The 9,035-nt window shown below is 45.3% G+C and overlaps 1 protein-coding gene across 1 annotated transcript in view; it reads right to left on the reverse strand.

Annotated features, from left to right (window-relative positions):
- The window catches only part of BIN3 (bridging integrator 3), a 190,761-nt gene extending 184,395 nt beyond the window's left edge, over positions 1 to 6,366 (reverse strand). Inside the window, exon 1 of the mRNA XM_068174524.1 lies at positions 6,362 to 6,366. The gene's annotated coding sequence lies outside the window, so the exon portion shown is untranslated. The remainder of the gene's footprint in view (positions 1 to 6,361) is intronic.
- Positions 6,367 to 9,035: the final 2,669 nt, after the last annotated feature.

Here is a 9,035-nt window from a genome sequence, read left to right on the forward strand (position 1 = left end):
AAAAATTAAATCTTTGGACTTTCTGCTGTTACACAAACGGCTCTGCTGCTGCACGCTACCAGGGGAGTGTGTGAGAAAAAATAATTCCAAGATAAGTCTGATTTTACTGAGATGGTGAAGGTGTGGTGGGAGTGTTGGAATGGAGCGGTAGAGGGGCTTTAGGAAGGACAGGAACCGGAGACTTCAGAGCCCCTTCCAGTACCTAAAGGGGCTCCAAGAGAGCTCTTCCAGGTCTCTTCCAACCCAAACCGTTCCAGAATCAGGATTCTGAGAAAAAGCTGGGGCATTCTTGTTAATATTTTCCTCGTCCGGACCTCTGTAACTTCCATTCCTGTCTTCCTTCCCCGGTGACTCATCGGAGGGTGGAGGATGTAGAAAAGCAGGTTTGGCCTTGCAGTCCTAAGTGCCCGAAGGCAGGGAAAATCTGCGGAAGAAAGCCTGAAAAATGCAGCCAGCACCAAGGCATGAAAAATACTGCTCAGCAGGCAAAGGGCTCAGTGCATCGACAATGCCAAGGAGCTGCTGAGCACCTCCGCCCTGGGAGGAGGGCAGGAAGGCTCTTGGATTCAGCTGGACGAGGAGGATCACAGCTAATCCACTCCGGATGTGGGTATTTGGGAAGCATCTTCTCCTTGGTGACTGCGCTCATGGCAGGACAGGGCACGGCCACCTGGCTGTCTCCTCGCAGGGGGAGGCAGCCTGGCTGTGGCACAATCAATGAAGCTGAAGTGTGATTTCGGGAGAAGAAGAGTTCCTGCTCGTTTCCTGGGTGGGTACTTCTATTACAAGCCCCACAAAGTATGTGGGGCCTTTTGTTTAACCGAAACCATGTGTTCTGGGCACCACTGACTGCAGCTGAAGTCATTGGAGTCCTCAGAGAATGATTCATTTCTCAGTTAGAGCTGAACAAGAACGAGGTTTAGGTCTAGGACTACAGCTAAATGCTAATCCATGTGCAAATGGGATGGGGAAGGATTCATCCCCTCTGTTCATCCTCTCTAAAAAATCAGCCTGATGCTCCTTAGGGAACTGCTGTGCCTGAACTCAGCCGGGAAAAGTCGGGATGTGTTCCACATGGAAGTGGACCATGCCAGGTTGGCCCACAGCTCATCCTGGCTCCACAGCCATCCCAGCAGGCGCAGGCCACCCCTCAGCATCCAGACCCCGGGATGCCATCCTCCTCCCACCAAACATTGTTGGGAAGCCGCAGGGTTTTCTCTTTCTGCCTCAGTCTCCCCATTTATAAAACAGCTCTGTTATCTGTGCTGACAAACCACAGGGAGAATATTTGTACAAAGGCAGCTCAGTGTCTGGCCTGGGGGGATTTAAGCTGTGAGAGAGGTCAGGGTGGTCACCCTCTCCCAGTCCCCAGCCATCTCCAGGAGTGGGACACTGGGCAGACACAGCATTCCTTCTCCCAGCAAGAATTTCCATCCCAGAAAAAGCACTGTGGTTGTCATTTAAGGTGGGTTTTCGGGCAGGCTCTGACCACAAGTGAGAAAGGGCGTGTGTGTTTATCTCCCAGGGCCAGACCTCCAGCCTTTATCACCCCCAGCCTGTTTATCCCACAGCTCCCTCTGCACCCGGAATCCCCCGTAGCCAGGAGGCTGCACCCCAGCACAACACTGGGGGGGAATTGAGCACGTTGAGAAGAAGAGGGGACCCTCTGGTTTTGGGGTCTTAAATCCTCCTCTGGTTTGCTCAGTCCTGCTGCAGGTGGAGAATAAAACGAGTGTGAGGGCTGGAGCAGGAGCTTGGCTGAACTCCTGCTCTCTGGCTGTGGAGAGAAGGGAGTCTGGAGCATGAAATTCCCACAGGGAATGAGCAATAAATGGGTGACTGGGGAAGTCGAGGCTAAGTTAATGGGTAACCTCGCTGACGTTCAGACCCTCAAAACGTTCCTGTCCCGTCTGACTCAGCTTCTGTTTGTTCAACATCCAGCTCTACCAAAGACTGGGGCTGTGGGAGGCTCTAATCTCCCCTCCCAGAGCGTCTCTCTTGGGGCTGTGACCCTCAGCACACCCCGGGGAGCTGCCTGGGTACGTGACCATTCATGGTTTATTTTTGAACATCACCATCCAGTTTTACCTTCAGATCTGTGCTGCCTCCTGCCTGTTTTGGCGCCTGGGAGGGCTCTGAGGTTGTGTGATAATTTTGACCTTCCCCCCTTTCCTCCTGACAAACGAATTATTTGTCTCATAAATTCCAAGTTCCTCTTTGAAACAGAAAAAAAAAAAAAAAAAAAAAAAAAAAAAGCTCTGGCAAGCTGTGAACTTCATGACAACAGCAACAGAGCTCAATTCCCCACTGCACCTTCCTTGGGCAAACCATTCTGGCCCTCCGTGCCTCAGTTTCCCCTCTGCGGTGAGAGGTGCTCAGATTTCTGTACTCACTCGCTTTGCCTGCTTTATTTTTGGGGTTTGTGGGGTGCTCAGGGCAAGCAGGTGGATTTTTCATCCATTCTCCCTTTCCCTTTCCCGAGGCAGCTTCCCAGCTTCTGAGCAGGCAGCCTTGGGGCAGGGGAAAGGTCAAATAAACCCTTCTCCTTCCCGTGCCAGCCCAGTGCCCTAAAAACAATTAACAGTAAATGCAGAGTCTGACCTCAGATCTCTCCTCTCCCTTCCCTCCCCTCCAACCAGGACTTCAGAGGAGCTGTGGGATGAAGGAGAGAGTGAGTTTGCAGAACTCTGAATCCAAACTCCATATCCAAACCCTTTATCCAAACTCCTCCCTATCCAATCCCTTCCATATCCAAACTCCCTATCCAAACTCCATATCCAAATTCCATATCCAAATTCCATATCCAAACTCCTCCTTATCCAAACTCCATATCCAAACTCCTTCCTATCAAAAATCCGTATCCAAACTCCACATCCAATCTCTTCCATATCCAAACTCCTCATCCAAACTCCATATCCAAACTCCCTATCCGAACTCTTCCATATCCAAACTCCTCCACATCCAAACTCTTCCATATCCAACTCTTCATCCAAACTCCATATCCAATCTCCTCCCTATCCAATCTCTTCCATATCCAAACACCATATCCAAACTCTTCCTTATCCAAACGCCTCCATATCCAAACTCCCTATCCAAACTCTTCCATATCCAAATTCTTCCTTATCCAAATTCCATATCCAAACTCCTCCATATCCAAACTCCACATCCAAACTCCATATCCAAACTCCCTATCCAATCTCTTCCATATCCAAATTCTTCCTTATCCAAATTCCATATCCAAACTCCTCCACATCCAAACTCCACATCCAAACTCCATATCCAAACTCCCTATCCAATCTCTTCCATATCCAAACTCCCTATCCAATCTCTTCCATATCCAAACTCCATGTCCAAACTCCTCCATATCCAAACCCTGTATCCATGCTCCTCCGTATTCAAACTCCATATCCAAACCCTGCATCCAAACCCTTCCATATCCAAACTCCATACCCAAACTCCACATCCAAACTCCTCCATATCCAAACTGTGTATCCAAACTCCTCCCTCTCCAACCTCCATATCCAAACTCCACATCCACCTGCCAGCTTGGAAGCTGGAGAAGGAACCGGAGTTGCAACCTGTGACTCAGCAGGTCGAAATGATGGATAAAATCCAGCTTTTTTTCCTAACCTTGGAGAGTCCTGTCCCAGGTTAAACCTCCATGGGGTGAGAGTCCATGAGGGGACAGGGCTGCTGCTGCTCCCTCTCCAGGCACAGCTACAAAAGCAAATTAAAAATTGGTTTTGGGGTTAAACACTGAGGACACTTTGAATCTTTTCTCCCAAATTTCTCAGAGCACGTGGATTGGCATTCTCCAGCCAATCTATATTTTAATTTATATCTTGTAAATGATACCATTTTTTTTCCCCCCACGGGTGAATTTCCAGGAGGATTGTGCTGGTTTGGGCTGGGCTAGAGCCCAGATTTATTTAATTTTGCTCACAGGAGCTGTTTTGGGTCTGTGCTGAATCCAGGGTTGTTTACAGTGAGATGTTGTCAGTATTTCTGAGCAGGGCTACAAAGCCTCCAGGCTTTTCCTGCTTCCAGTGAGACAGGAAACAAGACTTTGGGAGGGGACACAGCTGAGCCCAGGGATATTCCTGACCATGGGAATGTCCAGCAGTGCAAAACTGGGGAAAAATAATGGAATCCTGGAATGGTTTGGGTGGGAAGGGCTCACCCAGTGCCACCCCTTGCCAAGGCAGGGACACCTTCCACTATCCCAGGGTGCTCCAAGCCCTGTCCAGCCTGGACTTGGACACTTCCAGGGATCCAGGGACAGCCTCAGCTCCTCTAGGAATTTCATCCCCACCCTCACAGGGAAGAATTTATTCCCAGTATCCCATCTAACCCTGTCCTCTGGCAGTGGGAAGCTGTACCCGTGTCCTGTCCCTCCAGGCCTTGTAAATTGTCCCTGTCCCACTTTCCTCCCTCCAGGCACTGGAAGGCCACAATGAGGCCACCCCAAATCTTCTCCAGGCTGAACAATCCCAGCTCTCCCAGCCTTTCCTCGTAGGAGAGGGGCTCCATCCCTCTAAGTCCCCTCTGGAATCACTCCAGCAGCTCCACATCTGTGCTGTGTGCCAGGGCTGGGGCAGCTCCACAGGTGGGGGCTCACCTGAATGGGGCAGGGGGGAAGCAGAAACCCTTGGAGTGGTGGGATTTGTCTTCCCAAAAAATATGTGCTGGATCCCTGGGAAAGGCAGAGGGGAAGCAGAAACATTTGGAATTATGGGATTTATCATCCCAAAAATATGTGCTGGATCCCTGGGAAGGGCAGAGGGGAAGCAGAACATTTGGAATTATGGGATTTATCATCCCAAAAATATGTGCTGGATCCCTGGGAAGGGCAGAGGGGAAGCAGAAACATTTGGAATTATGGGATTTATCTTCCCAAATCCATGTGCTGGATCCCTGCTTCCCTGGCAGAGGGGAAGCAGAACATTTGGAATTATGGGATTTATCTTCCCAAATCCATGTGCTGGATCCCTGGGAAGGGCAGAGGGGAAGCAGAAACATTTGGAATTATGGGATTTATCATCCCAAAAATATGTGCTGGATCCCTGGGAAGGGCAGAGGGGAAGCAGAACATTTGGAATTATGCGATTTATCTTCCCAAATCCATGTGCTGGATCCCTGCTTCCCTGGCAGAGGGGAAGCAGAACATTTGGAATTATGGGATTTATCTTCCCAAATCCATGTGCTGGATCCCTGGGAAGGGCAGAGGGGAAGCAGAAACATTTGGAATTATGGGATTTATCATCCCAAAAATATGTGCTGGATCCCTGGGAAGGGCAGAGGGGAAGCAGAAACATTTGGAATTATGGGATTTATCTTCCCAAATCCATGTGCTGGATCCCTGCTTCCCTGGCAGAGGGGAAGCAGAACATTTGGAATTATGGGATTTATCTTCCCAAATCCATGTGCTGGATCCCTGGGAAGGGCAGAGGGGAAGCAGAAACATTTGGAATTATGGGATTTATCTTCCCAAATCCATGTGCTGGATCCCTGGGAAGGGCAGAGGGGAAGCAGAACATTTGGAATTATGGGATTTATCTTCCCAAATCCATGTGCTGGATCCCTGGGAAGGGCAGAGGGGAAGCAGAACATTTGGAATTATGGGATTTATCTTCCCAAATAACTGTGCTGGATCCCTGCTTCCCTGCGAAGGGCAGAGGGGAAGCAGAACATTTGGAATTATGGGATTTATCATCCCAGCTATGTGTCCTGGATCCCTGCTTCCCCGGGAAGGCCAGAGGGGCTTATTTGGAATGATGGGATTTAACTTCCCAAAAATTTGTGCTGATCCCTGCTTCCCCATGAAGGGCAGAGGGGAAGCAGAACATTTGGAATGCTGGGATTTATCTTCCCAAATCCATGTGCTGGATCCCTGCTTTCTGGGGAAGGGCTGAACAGTGGAAACCAGGGAAGGAATTCCTTGGTTTGCATCGCTGACCTCTCTCAGGGTCTCCACCTCTCCAGAATCTCCCCCCATCCCGCGGTGGGGAGCAGCCTGTGGGGCTGAGGGGATCCATCCTCCCAGGCAGTTCCCGACCCAGAGCCGGCCGGGATCAGCTCATCCTTGGGATCAGCTCATCCGTGGGCCCAGCTCAACCTTGGGATCAGCTCATCCTTGGGATCAGCTCATCCTTGGGCCCAGCTCAACCTTGGGATCAGCTCATCCTTGGGATCAGCTCAACCTTGGGATCAGCTCATCCTTGGGATCAGCTCATCCTTGGGCCCAGCTCATCCTTGGGATCAGCTCAACCTTGGGCCCAGCTCATCCTTGGGATCAGCTCAACCTTGGGATCAGCTCAACCTTGGGACCAGCTCATCCTTGGGATCAGCTCAACCTTGGGATCAGCTCATCTTTTGGCCCAGCTCATCCTTGGGATCAGCTCATCCTTGGGATCAGCTCATCCTTGGGATCAGCTCTACCTTGGGATCAGCTCATCCTTGGGATCAGCTCAACCTTGGGATCAGCTCATCCTTGGGATCAGCTCATCCTTAGGCCCAGCTCATCCTTGGGATCAGCTCATCCTTCGGCCCAGCTCATCCTTGGGATCAGCTCATCCTTTGGCCCGGCTCATCCTTGGGCCCAGCTCATCCTTTGGCCCAGCTCATCCTTGGGATCAGCTCATCCTTAGGCCCAGCTCATCCTTGGGATCAGCTCATCCTTTGGCCCAGCTCATCCTTTGGCCCAGCTCATCCTTGGGCCCAGCTCATCCTTTGGCCCAGCTCATCCTTGGGCCCAGCTCATCCTTCGGCCCAGCTCATCCTTGGGATCAGCTCATCCTTTGGCTTGGCTCATCCTTCAGCCCGGCTCATCCTTCAGCCCAGCTCATCCTTGGGCCCAGCTCATCTTTGGGATCAGCTCATCCTTGGGCCCAGCTCATCCTTGGGATCAGCTCATCCTTGGGCCCAGCTCATCCTTGGGATCAGCTCATCCTTTGGCCCGGCTCATCCTTCGGCCCAGCTCATCCTTGGGATCAGCTCATCCTTTGGCCCGGCTCATCCTTCGGCCCAGCTCATCCTTGGGATCAGCTCATCCTTTGGCTTGGCTCATCCTTTGGCCCGGCTCATCCTTCGGCCCAGCTCATCCTTGGGATCAGCTCATCCTTAGGCCCAGCTCATCCCTGGGCCCAGCTCATCCTTTGGCTTGGCTCATCCTTTGGCCCGGCTCATCCTTGGGCCCGGCTCAACCTTTGGCCCTTTCCACGCCCACACGTGATCCCGGCTCCAGCTGCCGCAGGTCAAGGCCGATTTCTCGGGCTGGCAAACAGCCCGGGAGGCTCCTTTGGCCAGAGCCTCGCGATGCCTTTCCCTGCCGGGTCAGCGGGGCTTTTCCTGAAACCACCCAAAACCTGCCCTCCTTAAAGCCAGGCTGGATCTGGGCAGGAGCCATCCCAGATCCCAGCTGGGAACGGCTTTCCAGGCACAAAAGGATTTTATTTTGGGGCTAGAACTCCAGAACTGGAGGGATTCATATCTTTTATATATAATATATACTATATATCTTATATATCTTATATATATTAGATATATAAAATAATATAAGGTAACATAATGTCATATAATGTCATATTATGTCATATAATGTAATCTAATATAAGGTAACATAATGTAATATAATGCAATATAATGCAATATAATGTAATATAATATAATATAATGCAATATAATATAATATAATATAATATATTATAATATAATAATATAATATAATATAATATAATATAATATAATATAATATAATATATAATGTAATATAAGGTAATATAATATAATATAATATAATATAATGTAATATAATGTAATGTAATATAATGTAATATAATATAAGGTAACATAATATAATATAATATAATATAATATAATATAATAATATAACATAACATAATGTAACATAATATAATATAACATAACATAACATAACATAACATAATATAATATAACACAATATACATTATTATATTATAATAAATATAATAATATGATAAAGACAAGAAAATAATAATAAATATATTATAACAATAAATATAAGGTGTAATTATATCAACTATAATAATAAAATATCCAATATGCACTATAGAAAAGAGAATATATATATAATATATATTAAATACAATTATACTCAATATTATAATAAATACAATAACATAATATAGATAATATATAATATGCAAAATTATATATAATAATAGATTAAGAAATAAGAAATTTCGGTCTGGAAGGAGCTAAAAATAAATCCTGGCTGTGCTGAGTCATTCCCTGATTTCCATGGATTGCTTGAAAGGCAGCTCTGGGACCTGCTGAATATATATATATTAAAAAAGATATATATACATATATATATAAAAAATGTTACATTAAATTCCATATAAATTATATATTGCACAGAAATATACAATATATAGTGATATTACATAATATATGCAATAAGACATTATTATATATTATATAATAACATCTTGAATTAACTCCATTTTATATCAAATTATGATAACGTAGTATTATATTATCATATCATTTGATATATTGATATAATATCAGATTATCATATCGGTAATATTGTATATATATGATATATTATACATTATGGAACAAAATTCAAAATTTTATTATTCTATGGTTTATTTTATATGTGCATTCTGTTATATGTTGTAATATATTTTTATTAATTTTTTCCTCAAAAATGATATTGATAATGTAATTATTAATAATATATCAATAAGTAACAAAATTCAAAATTTTATTATTCTATGGTTTATTTTATATGTGCATTCTGTTATATGTTATAATATATTTTTATTATTTTTATCCTCAAAAATGATATCGATAATGTAATTATTAATAATATATCAATAAGTAACAAAATCAAGAATTTTATTATTCTATGGTTTATTTTATATGTGCATTCTGTTATAATATATTTTTATTAATTTTTTCCTCAAAATGCTATTGATAATGTAATTATTAATAATATATCAATAAGTAACAAAATTCAAAATTTTATTATTCTATGGTTTATTCTA

The sequence above is a fragment of the Anomalospiza imberbis genome, chromosome 28, assembly GCF_031753505.1.
Source record: "Anomalospiza imberbis isolate Cuckoo-Finch-1a 21T00152 chromosome 28, ASM3175350v1, whole genome shotgun sequence".
NCBI lineage: Eukaryota > Metazoa > Chordata > Aves > Passeriformes > Viduidae > Anomalospiza > Anomalospiza imberbis.